At 40.7% G+C, this 15,161-nt stretch overlaps 1 protein-coding gene across 5 annotated transcripts in view; it reads left to right on the top strand.

Moving 5' to 3' along the window:
- The window catches only part of LOC132028661 (cAMP-specific 3',5'-cyclic phosphodiesterase 4D-like), a 907,530-nt gene that overhangs the window by 21,107 nt on the left and 871,262 nt on the right, over nt 1–15,161 (top strand). For 4 of the 5 annotated variants that reach the window (XR_009407493.1, XM_059417920.1, XM_059417919.1 and 1 more), the window contains exon 1: nt 10,557–10,678. The exons of the other annotated variant lie outside the window; for it this stretch is intronic. The gene's annotated coding sequence lies outside the window, so the exon portion shown is untranslated. Of the gene's footprint in view, nt 1–10,556; nt 10,679–15,161 lie in introns of those variants that run through there. 5 annotated transcript variants of the gene reach the window in all.

The following is a 15,161-nucleotide window of genomic DNA, read 5'->3' as shown; positions in this document are numbered from 1 at the left end:
TCCAAACTGTTCTTGGCCCCTCTCTTGTTCTCCACATTCCTCTGTGCTAAAGAGGGAGATTCAATTTGAACAGATCATTGTTTTTTATAAGATAAACAAATGCTGATAAAGTCAGGGAGCGACCTCTTTCTGAAGCAGAGACTGAGGAGAATTTTATGGCTTTTTGTCCTTTTGACTTAACCAGTTTTTCTTCTTGGATCATGTTTTATGGAACTTGACTAATCACCTTGGCAATATGTTACCGAATTTTGCTGGGCTCTAGATCAAAGTGTCCGATAGGGTGGCAGGGACAATGAGAAAGCAAGAGGCAGGAGAAAGGGTTTGTGGTGAATTTTGGAGTCCAGACTCTCATAGAAAATAGAAAAAGAATAGGGATGATTAATTTCTGAGAGAATTGCAAGTGACCAAAGCGTAGAGAAAAACAAAGTCTGGTTTTCCTAATAATGAAATAAATGCAAATAAAAATTACAACGTTCTTGGTGTGACCCCTGTCATTTTGGTAGAAATGTAAATGGTTGGTTGAACCCTGGCATGCCTGTGAGTGTGAAGAAATGGGCACACTCACGTCACTACCAGTAGCTTCCATTGGTTTTAGATGCCAGAGAGCCCTAGTCACACACCTTTTGGAAGGCAATTGGGTGATGTGTGCTGAAGTGTAAAATGAAAACGGAAAAACAATACACTTCCTTTGTCCAGCAATTCTCAGTTGAGGACTTGCTTAGGGGATAACTGCATAAATGTAAAAATAGGTTTGCAAAAGCATATTCACAAGGAAAAATAGAAATAACTTGAATGTTCATCAGTAGGGGCTGGTGTAATCAATTCTAGTAAATTGCCTTCTAGGAAATTCTGTGGTGTCAATAAAAATGATGTTACAGAGCTTTCCATATGATGTGAAGAGTTACTTAGGGATACAATGCAGGTTATAAAACAAAATAATAACATTTATGTAAAATTATATTAACAGGAACACGGGAGGCTTTTCATTTAAATCTTAACAGGTAGGATTTGAAGCTACTTCAACTTCTACTTTCCAGCTCTGACACTTAATCAACTCTGTGTCCTTAGAGAAACTTACTTAGCCTCTCTTATTCTTGGTAAAAATGGGGCTAGTATAACCTTCAAGAGATTGCTGAGGGAATCAAACTATAAAATACATGTCAAGCACCTGGGATGGAGTAAGAAAATACTTAAATCCCCCCCTCCCCCCCAATTCACAGTTTCTATTTTACTTTCACTATGTGAGTACAGACAGCTGTATTCCTCTGCCTGCGATTCAAAGCAAGAAAGCTAAGTGGGGTTTGAATAGCTTCTGTTTGTTTAAATGCAGGAAGAACCCAAGTTCCAAATCTCTGGAACAGTATTTTCCTGTCAGAAAAAGGCCATATTGAGTCATTGTTTTCTGAGGCCAGGAGAGGAGCCTGAGTGATGCTGTTGGACAGCCTAAAATAATATTTCATTCTTGTCATCCTTACGCAGTTTAAGACCAAGTGATTTTGGATAGATCCAGTTTCCCTCTTGGTTTTGGAAGAACAAAGTTTTTGTTATTTATGCTCTTAAACAACAGAGCTTTGTCCTATCCTTGGGAGCATGCCAACTAAACAGAAGATTTCCTGAAGGACCATCCCATTTATTGTGAGGAGTGATTCCAAGTGTAAATAGACACAGTTAGCTCCAGCCACCTGTGGTGGCCCCACGTCCACAGCAGTGGAAAAGAGCCAAGACTCACAGCACACACCAACCAATCAGGTTTGAGATAGGCTTTTATATTGTGCTAAATTGGTGGACTCAACCATTTCAAAACTCCATGTTTACCTACAGCCTGCTTTGTGCTCCAAAACAAATAACCTTGTATTCTTTCTGGGTCTGAGGCTGAAAAACTGAAAGTGCCAGTATTGGGAGTGTTTTTACTTTTGGAACTTCTGGTCCATAGACAATTGCTTCCGGTATTATCTTTTCAGAGCTGTGGATACTATGGAAGGGGGAGATGGTAATTGGGCCTCAAGCATTTTCATCAGTGGCTAACAGGTCTTTAGAAGGATGCACAGTAGACTTTGTCTTAATTTCTCTTTCCTTCTATGAAACCAGCCCCTGACTTGCTACCACGCTGCCATGCCTATGTGCAATTTTCATTTAGAAAAAGGTCAAGTCCAAGTCGAGCATGCAAAGTTGGAATCAGTTCTGATTATTGATAGTTATAAGTAGCAAGTGATGAGCACTAGCAATGTGCTAGGATGCACTCTCTTGATGTTTCTTAATATGAGCATATGGCTTTGCAAACATCAAGGGTGCCAATAAAAACACAGATTTCATTGTGTGGCTCAGTTGGCTAAGTGTCTGCTTTTGGCTCAGGTCATGATCCCAGGATCCTGGGATTGAGCCCCTCATCTGGCTCCCTGCTCATCGGGGAGCCTGCTTCTCTCTACCCCTCTGTTACTCCCCCTGCTCATGCTCCGTTTCTCTCACTCAAATAAATAAATAAATACATAAATGTTTAAAAAGGGAAAAGCACACAGATTTCTAGGATCCATCGTAGACCCACAGGATGAACACCTTGTGGTGGGAGTCAGGGTTTTGCCCAGTTGAAACAGCACCTTCTATAATTCTGAAGCACGTGGAATTCCAGAGCTGCTGTATTATTTTGTGATGCACATGGAACTCAGGTGCAGTCTGCTCTTTTACTCCCCGCTTATTTCTGTGTTTAATTCTTATGGCAAAAAGAAAAAAAAATTCCAATGGACCGGGAGACACGGAGCAAGCTATGCCTCTTTTAGTTGCTGGTGATCATAAAGGGGTCTCCAGAGCCAGACGGCTTTTGAGGCACCAATCATTGACCTCTGTTGTAGGAGGGTTAAGTAAGTGAGAAATCTTGTCTTCACTGACAGCAGCCTGTGCTCTGGATGTAAAGAGGGAAGACCTAGAGACTGTAGAGGCAGGGCTGGCATGAGTGGCTGGGTAGCTTGTCGTCTCCAGCTGTAAGTGGTGGCATTGCATGGAAGATTGAAAACTTAGCATTCCCCTTGGTCCAGATCTCTGCATATAGGGCCGGCCACTCTTGAGAGGAGAAGTCAGTGGGTGTGCTTGTGGGGTGCCCAGGACCCAGAAAGCCCTGTCTGCCTTTTGCATGTCTTGACCGTCCAGCTCCGAGGGGATTGAAATGTTCAATGTGATTGTTTCTTTGGTTCTCAACTTTATTTTTAGAAAGCCCTTACTAAAACTGAGTGCTACTCGGGAGATAACAGAAGAATTTAAGCATACTGGCGCCAACTGTTTTAATATGGCTGCTCTGGGGATGGCACACGTAACAGTTGTTTTGATGGGAGCAGAGGAGGGCAGGCTCCTCTGTGGAGGAAGTTAGGGAGATTGGCCAAACTTTTTTTTGGTGTCAAGGAAAGAGTAGAGGTGAAATGGGAGAGACAAACTGGACCTGGATCACGATCCTGAAGATTACTCTCCAGCACATAATTTACTACGATTCTGTACCCCTCCCACCCTCCTTGTCTTTGTTCAGTGTCTAGTGCCAGGTGACTGTCCCTTCAGTCAGCAGCCTGGACCGCAGGGATGCCCCATGTGACAAGGCCTCAGGGCACAAGTGGGCCCAGGAGAGAGACATTCTTGTCTGACTCTGTCACTGAACCTGCATAGGGTGCAATGGGAGGTGATCCCCTATCTCTGAATCTGAGAGCCCTGGCCTTCATGTTCCTCTGCTAGGAACAGATAATTAGAATAATTGAGACTTAGCTCATTCAACTCCCTGCCAGCCTCCATATAAAACTTTCACTTATGCAGCCATTTCTAGCAACCATGGTGGGTTTCCTTGAATTCCCCCCCCCCCCCAGATTTATTTATTTGAGAAAGAGAGAGGGAGAGAGTGATTGCATGTACAAGTGGGGAAAGGGGCAGAGGGAGAGAATCTTCAAGCAGACTCCCTCTTGAGCGCAGAGCCTGACGGGGCCTCGATATCGTGACCCATGAGATCATGACCGGAGCCAAAACCAAGTCAGACATGCAGGTGCCCCCTTCTGAGTTTCTTTATCAACTTGCTGAGAAAGACCAGAGATGATTCTCTAACTTCAGCAAAGAGTTTATAGGTGTTTTAAGCTTTAATATTTGATTTCATTTTGGATTTTGTGAAGTGCCCCAAATTTCATTCTTTTTTTTTTTTTTTTTTTAAATTTTTTATTTTTTATAAACATATATTTTTATCCCCAGGGGTACAGGTCTGTGAATCACCAGGTTTACACACTTCACAGCACTCACCAAAGCACATACCCTCCCCAATGACCATAATCCCACCCCCTTCTCCCAAACCCCCTCCCCCCGGCAACCCTCAGTTTGTTTTGTGAGATTAAGAGTCACTTATGGTTTGTCTCCCTCCCAATCCCATCTTGTTTCATTTATTCTTCTTCTACCCACTTAAGCCTCCATGTTGCATCACCACTTCCTCATATCAGGGAGATCATATGATAGTTGTCTTTCTCTGCTTGACTTATTTCGCTAAGCATGATACGCTCTAGTTCCATCCATGTTGTTGCAAATGGCAAGATTTCATTTCTTTTGATGGCTGCATAGTATTCCATAATGGAATACTATGCAGCCAAATTTCATTCTTAAACTTTTTTTTTCTAAAATAAAAATGTTCCCCAGTTTCCTTACTGTTTATAGGTCCTTTAGTGTTAATTCATGCGATAAGTGGTACTGATCCATTAATCTACTCAGTAGGCAATAACCACCTTCCATGGAGAGGAGGTGGGTAGAAAGAGGCTTAGTAGGAGGGAGGTAGGGATGTGCAGAAGGGCAGGCAGGTGAAGGGGTACCTCTAGAGAAGGGTGAAAGAGAAAGTCGGTGCTCCTAACTGTAAGGAGTTAGATGTGTCTGGGGCAGAGGGCGAGAGGTTGGGGGTGGTGCTGTTATGAGGCAGTGAGAGGGAATAGGGGGCAAGACCACTTATGAGTGAGTGAATGAATGAATGAATGAATCATTGAGTTTAGAAGTACACAGTCCTTCCCTAGGGTGGCTCTTCCCTTACCAAGTTGAGTCTGTTTTTTTCCTCTGTACCTTCTTCACGAGCAGGTTGAAGTCCCAGTTAATATCCCCTGCTCTGAGAAATCTCCCATCACAGGAAGGAAAGGAGATAATTAGCTTCAGTGTTTTCTCATATTTAAGCTGAGAAGTCAGCATGAATTCTAGAACATGGTTGATGTAGTTGGATAATCAGCTAATCAGCACAGCTCTTGGTTATAGGTAACTCTCTTTTTTTCCTTCCTTCATATCTTTTTTTGTTAGGGTACCATGACTGAAGATTAATGGCTTCCATTATTTTTTTGCCTTCATGCAGTAATCTTTTATGTATGTATGTATTTATTTTTATTAACATGTAATGTATTATTTGCCCCAGAGGTACAGATCTGTGAATCATCAGTCTTACACAATTCACAGCACTCACCATAGCATATACCCTCCCCAGTGTCCATTACCCAGCCACCCTCTCCCTACCCACCCAACTCCCAGCCACCCTCAGTTTGTTTTGTGAGAGTAAGAGTCTCTTATGGTTTGTCTCCCTCCTGATCCCATCTTGTTTCATTTTTTCCTTCCCTACCCCTGACAAACCCCCTGCCCTGCCTCTCAAATTCCTCATATTAGAGAGATCATATGATAATTGTCTTTCTCTGCTTGACTTATTTTGCTTTGCATAATATCCTCTAGTTCCATCCACATTATTGCAAATGGCAAGATTTCATTTCTTTTGATGGCTGCATAGTATTCACACACACACACACACACACACACACACACACACATACATATATACGTGCATACATACATCTCACATCTTTGTCCATTCATCTGTTGATGGACATCTAGGTTCTTTCCATGGTTTGGCTATTGTGGACATTGCTGCTATAAACATTCCGGTGCATGTTCCCCTTCGGATCCCTACATTTGTATCTTTAGGGTAAATACCCAGTAGTGTGATTGCTGGGTCGTGGGGTAGCTCTATTTTCAACTTTTTGAGGAACCTCCATGCTGTTTTCCAGAGTGGCTGCACCAGCTTGCATTCCCACCAAGAGTGTAGGAGGGTTCCCCTTTCTCCGCATCCTCACCAACATCTGTCATTTCCTGACTGTTAATTTTAGCCATTCTGATTGGTGTGAGGTGGTATTTCATTGTGGTTTTGAATTGTATTTCCCTGCTCGTGCAGGAATCTTTAAAGTAGCCTGAACTTTATGCCAACTATCATAAGAATCATGTCTGCTACAATTACACCTTTCCATGTCATTGCCTAGGTTAGCGTCGTGTTATGACACTGGATGCAGGGCCAGGTTAAAAGTGTCAGGTGATAACTAGGCAGAACACTGACAATCAACAGTGACTGACATGTCTCCCTGAGTTGTTATCTTGCAGGCCTGAAGACAAGATTCTATTTGTAAACATTACCCGAAATGAGCTATGTGATGTTAGTAGATATATTTCAGCATATCTAGCTGTTGAGTAATTCACCTCCATGTTGGCTATAGTGTATGCTTATCACAATGAACTTAATGATGAACCCTAACTGTGTAAAAATCTTAGTTCTCAGCATGCCTTGTCCGATGAATCTTCACCCAGGCCCACGAGGTAATGATTGTGTGTGGTACCATTTTACAGATAAGGAAACCGAGGCATATGGCTGTTAAGTAATTTGTCCAGGGTCCACAGTTAAGGGTCAGAGCTGGTATTTGAACCCAAGTGGCCTGACCTAGAATCTATGCTGTGAACCTCCATGTCACAATACTTACCCTTAGCTTGAAACAGAGGTGGTTTTAGTGTCGCATATTAGGAATGCACATTTTTCTCTTACTAAATGTAAGCAATTGCTATTTTTTTGGTATATGTAGTGTCACGTGGAGTTCAGGAAACTTTGACAAACAGTAGAAGCAAAGAAAAATTGACCCTTCTTTTGAGTCTGTTATCTAGAAGATGAGTTTTGACCATGTAGGAATGCAAAAGTTTATTGACTTATGTTAATTTTAGATGTAATATGTTTTTACAATCTTATTTGTATGTGTCCATACATTCATGTTCTGAGGAGAGGCTGAATTAAAAAAAAAAACCAAAAACCCAAAAAACAACAAGCAAAAACAAAAACAAAAACAAAAAACAACAAGCTCCATTACTTCATGGGTTAAAACTCCTGTCTTTTAGAACAACAAAAGCCACTAACCACAAATTTCCATGTGCCAAGAGCAAATTTGAATTTGAGATCCATGTGTCCAGATAAAGTGTTGTGTTACCTGAACCAAGAGCGTGAACTTCATCCCAGTGATGGCCGCAGACTTAAATTTCTAGTACCCATGTCTTTTTATTTAAGTGTAAATTTTATTTTTTGCTTTGTTAAAGCAAGACAAGCCTTGTTAACACTTTTCTAAGCAGCTATTTCTCTTTCAGTTTACATCCTAAGATGCTGGCTCTAAGTGTCAGCATTTGAGGTATCAGCCATTGCCAAGCAGCAAACTGGTCCCAAGAGCTAGGGTATCTTAAGGCAGAGTCCAGCATTGTGAAAAGAACAGGGCTTTCTGTTCACAGTACCTGGAGTGGGTTTATACCCTATCCGTGTGAACTGGCTTGACACACCAGTGGTGGGTCAATGTGGTGGGTCTGAGTGTTTCCTATAGTTACCTCACAAGTGACTCTTTTGGCTACATAAACCACAGTGCCAGATAAATTGGCTTATGGAAGTAGGAATCATTCTTGGCCCAGGTTGAGGGACACTTTTCAGTCAACTGTAGCTGCCTTGATATTTGAGATTTGCTGACAGCTCTTTGTTCAGAAAAAGGTTTGCATTCCTGAGTTCTTTTTCTTTTATCAGGATCATCTTAATTCTTGTCTGTGATCAAAGAAATGAGTAAGACTTGAATTCAGCTGTTTGGGTGGCCCTTGAATATCATGAACTTCTTAGACAGTGCCTGATGTCCTAGTCAACACTAATAGGTGGTGGTGATAAGAGAGAGGGTCCCTACCCAGAACCTGCTGATAGAAACCCTGATGTGTTAAGAAGCACGGTTGCTTGAAGCAGACTCTAACACATTGCACTGGCACTTTGAGCCCAGAGAAGATGATTGTATTGGTATGTATATTTTGTAATATTTTCCTTCTTGGCATTGTTGTTAATAGGGCAAAGATACAAATGTAAACAACATGATCAGTTCAGGCTGGATCATGGTGAGGTAGCACTTTCTTCGTTTCAGTGTCAGGATTTCACTGCTGTGTGAGGGCTCCAGCTAGGAGGACTAACATTGTTAGCCTAACGATTCCCCTAATTGTTAGGCTAACAATCCCCCTAACATTGTCAAGTACAAGTAACATGTCTGAGGCTACCACAGTTGATTTAAGTTCTGGAAGGCAAGACAGCGCAGAAAGCTCCCATCATGACTGTTTTGGGGGCAAACATTACCTATGAGCAGATGAACACCTTGAAGTTGAGTCAAACAAAATGCTTAGTGTTTGTCAAGGTCAGGGAGCTGGGGGTCTGGGACTTAGCTGTATGTTGACACAGAATGTAGAGAAACCGTGAAAGCTTCTAACTGAGAGACTTGCTAGATGCTCATTAGCCATTGTCTTGGGTGGTGAGATGGTTGTGTTCAAAGATTTTGGAGGTGAAGTCTCCCTCTGGGAAATGTTGGGAAAAATACATGTGACATGACTTATGGACCTCAATTTAGGGTATTCTTGGACTTGTCCGTTGACAAATGGAGATCTGGACATGGGACTTGGCTTTTAATGGAATTTGGGGCTTTTAATGGAATTTTATTAAGGTAATAGGACACGGGGAGTTCTGTATGTTGAGGATTCAGTGACAATATTAATTTAAGGGCCTGCTTCCCACATTGGACTAGATAATCCATGTTAAATTAGACTAAAGGGAGCAACAGTTTCAGCAACTGGCTTCCTTAGAAGTTTTGGTTCTCACCTAGTGATTGTAGGCAACAACACTGTCAAATAAATAAAGGCTTAATAAGTTAAAAAAATTGTGCTGAGGAGAAATATCCTTCCCTAGCTAGTCACAAATTGGACACTTCAAAGACCCAACCTTAGGGGTGGGAATTGCCAAAGGATGACTTTTTCAGTTCTCTGTGTCCTGGTATGTTTTTCTTCTTGGTGTCAAATCTCATGTTGAATTCAGTCAATTATCTGCAGCAAACAAAAAGTGCATGAATGTCTCTACTGCTCCTATTCTTTGTATTTTATGACTTAACAAAGTGAGTCTCCCTTCCCCACTTTTTCCTTTGGGAACACGTAAAACTGACAGGATTTGAATATTGTAAAGATTCTGTTGTCACTTGGAATGCATAATGATTGATTTTGTTCTTTAAAAGTGTATTACAAAGCTTTGCTGTTGTTGCTGATGTTACACTTGGAACAAAATTTGTTGAAGACACATGATTTGCTGAGGACTTGGAAACATTTGTCATTAAGTGAAGTATGTCAAGCATCTAAGGGTGTGGTGTTTGGATTATGTGGAATGTCAATTCTTCCCCCCCTCCCCCTGCTTTCTATTTTAGTCATTTCACAAATGTTTCCCACAGATCCTTTAATAACTGCAAATTTAGAAGTTCGGTATAAAAAGTAGTTGCTGTAACTAACACCTCGGAATGTAATGGGTACTCAGGAAAACATCGCCAAGGGAACAACAGGACCACGGGAGCTCCGTCAGCTCTGTCATCTCTGTCTGCCCCCTCAATCTCACCACGGTACATTCTGGTACCTTCTCATGTGGCCTCAGTGCCAAGGGCCAGAGGAACTGAGCAGTAACCGATCTTCCCAATTTACTCTCTGAGCTCAGTTATTTCCTTTGAGATAGCAAAAGCATTTTATTGTGCTTATGAAATGCCTCTCCCCTCCTCCCTGCCTCAGCGTCCTTTATTCTTGTTTCTGTGGGGGCAAGGAGTGGGCAAAAATGCTGCCCATGTGAAAAGGTAGGGCTAAAACTGTTCTGAAAAATGACCTCTCTTCCCCCACAGATGATCATTTTGGTTTCAAGCGTGTTTCAAGTGTATTAAGCCTCCCCCTCCTCAGACTTTGTAGCAAATGATTGTACAGAAGACGAGAGTGGCAACAGGTAAAATAAAATGGGAGCACCCCTTGTTGCCCGAGGGACTTCATGTACATAATTTTGACTTAGCCTTACTCCTCCTAAAAATAAAAAGGCAAAAATTACCTCAGGTTTTGCTGCTGTAGCTGTCCTTGGTTTTCTGGGGGGAGCTTAGTCTTTGAATGCAGGCACGGTTGGGATGGCCAAGCCGGACAAGATCTTGCTCCAGATCTAGTCACATTTTTCCAGGTCATCTGCACTCCTTCCCTCTGACAGCGAAGCTGTGATTTTTCTCTGACCTCGCAGGGAGAAGTGAGTCCGGATAAGCAGAGGATTGTGTGGAATATCTCATCCTTGTTGTTCTAGTGCAGCCCTTTCAGCTTTCCAGAGCCAGTTAGACTTGTTATGAGGAGCTAACTGATTGGCTGGATCTGGGGCTCAGTTTCATAAATTATAGCCCCATGTACGAGAAGCACGAGTCCTATAGTTGCTGTAGTCCAGAGGCCTGCCAGTTCCTGCTTTAACGCATTTGTAGTCCTAACTGAGTTCTAACACGGCCTTGGATGTTTCTGTCCTAAATAGCTGACATTGCATCTTCAAGACTGTGTGAGTAATCCTGACTTATTTTTTTTTTTTAACTCAGTGAATTAATTACATGCCCCGAGAGGGAGGGATTGTAATTAGAAAATACTGATTTAGTGGATGATTCATTTTCAAGGTGCTGTACGATATGTATCAAGTTCAGTGCAATTAATCTTAAAGCTTGTAAGACCAGGCAGGGTTATTCAAGTTTTGAGCCATGGGTCAGAGGCAGCTGCCTTTTCAGGGAGGCTGCTGAGTACATTTGCTTGCCCTGTTTGCTTTATGGGGTCAGGGAGGTGATAAAGGTCCAACACGAGCAGGTTAAAAAAGGCTGCTGGTGTCAAAGAGAACACTGGAGTCTGGCAAGTCTCAAGATTAGCCCCCCCGCCCCCAACCCCAACTGCCCAAACCTGAGAGGGAGCAGCAGATGTTAGCTGTCCTTTTGGGGACTCAGTTAGAGCACAGAAGAAGGAGAAATGTTTGATTACGGCAGTCATACTTTTCTTCACTGTCCTCTGAAGATGACTTAAGACACAGTGTGTGGATAACTGGAACATTTTTCTATCTACAGAAATGCTTCTCGGTGGTTCTGTTTCTGTGGTGGAGAGCTGAATGAGAAATCCCTAGCTTGTCTTTAAAAGCCTCAACACAAGTACATTAAATACACACAGACAGAACCATAACAGAAGAAAGTATGTGGATTGGAATTTGAGGTTTAAAGCAGATCAGATTATCCCAGGGAAGCCATTGTTAAGTTTGTGTGATTGGGGTGGGGTAGGAGGTGACTTCTGTTGCTGACAAGGTTTAAGAGAAAGCTGGAGTGGATTAAAAGGAGAAATGGGAAAACATCTGCACTGTATTACTTTTTATAGCATACACTGTAGTTAATACTGAGTTCATAATCCGTAGTTAACATGGAATTAATACCGAGTATCCACTGGTTAGCATATGCGGTTTACTTTATACTTTTAAATCATTTTTTATTTTCCCAGACTTCCCTTAAAAAAGAGCTTTTGCCTCTGAAATCAGTGTTTAGAAATAATTTTTATTCCCTTGCAATCATTCTTATACTTTTTCTCAATACAGCACAAAACTAGGTAATTGATAATTTGGGGTTGTTTTCTAGTTTGCTTTTTGACTAATTTTCCCTCTTTAGACTTACAGATACAAATGTGGATATTTGTCATATGTATGAATCTTGACTGTAAACCATTTGAATAGTTTTTTAAAAATCATGGGTTCCTGTGGCAAATAAAAACTTCCAATTGCCATAGTAATTACTTGCCAATTCCTATAAAAATATTATTTATATATTCGAGAGCAGTTTTTTTTTTTTTTTTTTTTTAGTTGTAGCTATTTAAATGACTGACAAGATTTAGCCAGTAAGGGAGGAACATCAGTTGTGTTTTTGCAAAATCTTATGTTTGGATCACAGAAGATCACATTTGAAAACGCAGTTTTGTTAAAAATATTTTCACCTGCTGCAGTTTGAGTTCCTAGGTCACACCAGTGGATGAGATTTGTAAAAGGGAAGAAAAATCATCAACTTAGAATCCTTTTTTGTATCTTCCAAATGTATATAAAACAGTTTTAAATAAAAGCAGTTTTAATATATTCTTTGAGAAACACATTTACATTATGAAGACACAGTCTGAGTTCCTTTATTGAGATAGAATAGTGAGTTCATTTTTTGAGTTTCCGTAGCCATTGACATTCATAATAATAGTTGATTTGCTCATTGTTCTACATTCCTAACTGACTGTATTAGGGGAAGAAAGTGGTGCATCTATGACAGGAATGTAACTCATCCCTTAGGGTGGTTTGGGTCCCATCTAGACTAAGAAGTGGTTGTGGGGGGAGCTGCTTTGTCCGACAGAGCTTCTGGCCCCTTCTTGTGGTAGTGTCCCTTCCACCTTTTCCTGCCTTCATTCTTTATGTTAACATGCTTGGGCTCTTATGAAGATGAATTAAAAAAAACCTGACGGCTGCTTAACGATCAAACTTTAATAAGCCGCCCTTGCAATTCAGAAGGTATTTGGAGCAAGTGTTGAGGGTTCAGGAAAATAGTGCTGTTTGTATACGAGGAGTTTTTACATCCTGTGTTGGTACTTTCTGAAGGAATTTAATCTCGTCAGTTCTTCTTGAGATGCCAGGCTCACATTTCCTCTTTGGGAGAGGGCAGGATATTAACAAAAGTGACAGCAGAGGGGTTCCAAGTGCCCAGTGGACACAGGGCTGTGAACAAGGCATTGTGAAAAAAGGAAATCTCCCCAGTACAATTGTAGCCTATCCTTCTTGTCTCCACTTTTTTTTATTTTCTAAAGACATTTTTGTCTGACCATGGAAGTTCTTATACAGATAAGGATCTGTAAAACTTTGCATATCTACCATAGACAGATGGATTTGACAAAAGATGTATCCAAAAAGGAATGCATTACATTATGATTTGCAAAATGTTCATGAATACACACTGGCACTTGGAAACTATTAACACTACCTACTAAAGCAATGACATAAATCCAAATTAAAAAAAAAAAAGAATTTCTTGATTGAATTACATTTCCCACCATTAGTTGGTGGATTTTGCTTTTGGAACAACATGATCTTCTCTAAGACACCCCCCCCCCCCACCAGTGGTATATATAGTACTAAACTTCTTGCTTAATTTTGCCCAAGAATTTAATTACTCCTCATTACCATTTCCCAAAGAGTTGCTGTTATACCTTGATTATGTTTTAAAGGAAGCAGAATAAAATGTATAAAACACTGTCCCCTTCCCCCAACAACCCCACCATATCAGTTACACCACGACGAATTAAATGCCTTAGATTTGCACAACACTCTTGTGGAGCTCAACACTACCCCTTGGTAGGGGAGGAGCTTTCATTTATGTTAAAAGCAATCATTTCAATGATGTAATATGTCCCGATGATGTAATTTCCCTTTGCATTAGTCACTAGTGAGATTGTGTCTCTCCAATTTCAGGAGGTCTAATGGCTTAGTGAAATAATCTTGCAGACAGTGAGTTCATGCTCAGGTCATTAAATTCTTCTAAGCCTCAGTCTCTATGTCTGTAAAATGAAAGCAATGACCTATGTCCAGGTATTTTACTGTACTGGTGTGTATCAGCAGCACGATGAGAAAGTGTTTGTGAAAGAATGTTTCATTTCTTTGTGTATTACGAAGTATTATGTGTCTACACATTAATAATATTACAGATGCTCATGGCACTAGTTCCTTTACTTCCATAGCATAGTCCCAGTACTGGAGAAATGCTTTTTTAAAGCAAAGAAAGTCTTTGCTGTTTAATCTTGAAATGTTACAAAGACTTTAGAGCCTCCTTATCTGTCAATTACTTGCATATTAAAAATACCAATACTGTTATTGTGACTAGTAATGTTGTATTGTATGTGAGGCCATCTTTAGTAAACTTCTAAGTGTCATATGAATGTTACTTAAGATAACTATTCTTATCGGCATACTAATAAAAGTATAAGTTACCAATTTAAAAGGGAAAATATCAGACGCGTTTTGTACTGATTTGATTACTTTTCTGAGCTGTGTCTTTTTCCCTCAGCCAGGATGGGTTTTCTTGGTGGTTAAGCTTGTATGGTGATTTTCCTTCAGCTTAGATAGAGCACTAAGCCAGGAGTGAGATAAGCCATCCGTCACAGTGTACATTTAGAATTGCTAATGTTGAAGTTTTAAAGGATGTATTTTCCTTACAGGAGAATGTGAGTTAGGAAATTCAGACTGACAGATACTCTGGGACTATTTATTCCTGTATTGACTCGCTTTATTAAATTGAAGTAATGGCATAAGTGTGTAGGTTTTAAAATGTTGCTTATCCCAGGAATACGGTGAATGGTCAGAATGACTTCCTGAATAATTCAGAAAGGTCAATGGGTAGTTGGAAACTCCAAATTTTTATATAGTTTCACTTTGGATGGTCATCTTATTTTTTGGGTTATCGGCCACAGCTTTGTCCTACCCGTTGGACTCTTATTGTGAAGCGTTTAATTATTTTCCAGCAGTTAATATCAGTTATTCTGAAGCACTTCTAGCACCTGTAGAGCCCTTGTTTCTCTTTAGGGGGAATTGAACAGGAAGCACAGTAAGTGATGCTAATAGGAATGGAATGGATCTTCTCCCATCTTTAGCCCAAGAACCCCACCCAGCATTTCATGAAGGAACTTCTAGAAACGAAGGAATTTCATTTGTAGTATACAAATGAAGCTGTTAATTGGAAACTTTGTCCTGACTTTCTTGTGCCGTTGAGGATTGGACAAGGGTACTCTTTAATAATGTGAGTGGTAATGAAAGAATATTTTAAAACTTCTTTTATCCACCCAGCTAATTGAGATGTAAGTGACCTATGGTACTGTATAACTTTAAACTGTACAACCCTTTGATCTGATACATTTCTGGGTTGCAAAATGATGCTGCCGTAGCACAAGCTAACACTTGCATCATGTGACATAATTCTTTCTTCTTCTTTCATCTTCTT

Source organism: Mustela nigripes, chromosome 12, assembly GCF_022355385.1.
Source record: "Mustela nigripes isolate SB6536 chromosome 12, MUSNIG.SB6536, whole genome shotgun sequence".
Taxonomy (NCBI): domain Eukaryota; kingdom Metazoa; phylum Chordata; class Mammalia; order Carnivora; family Mustelidae; genus Mustela; species Mustela nigripes.
Note: the sequence above shows the minus strand (reverse complement) of the source record. Positions and strands in the feature narration are given on the sequence as shown.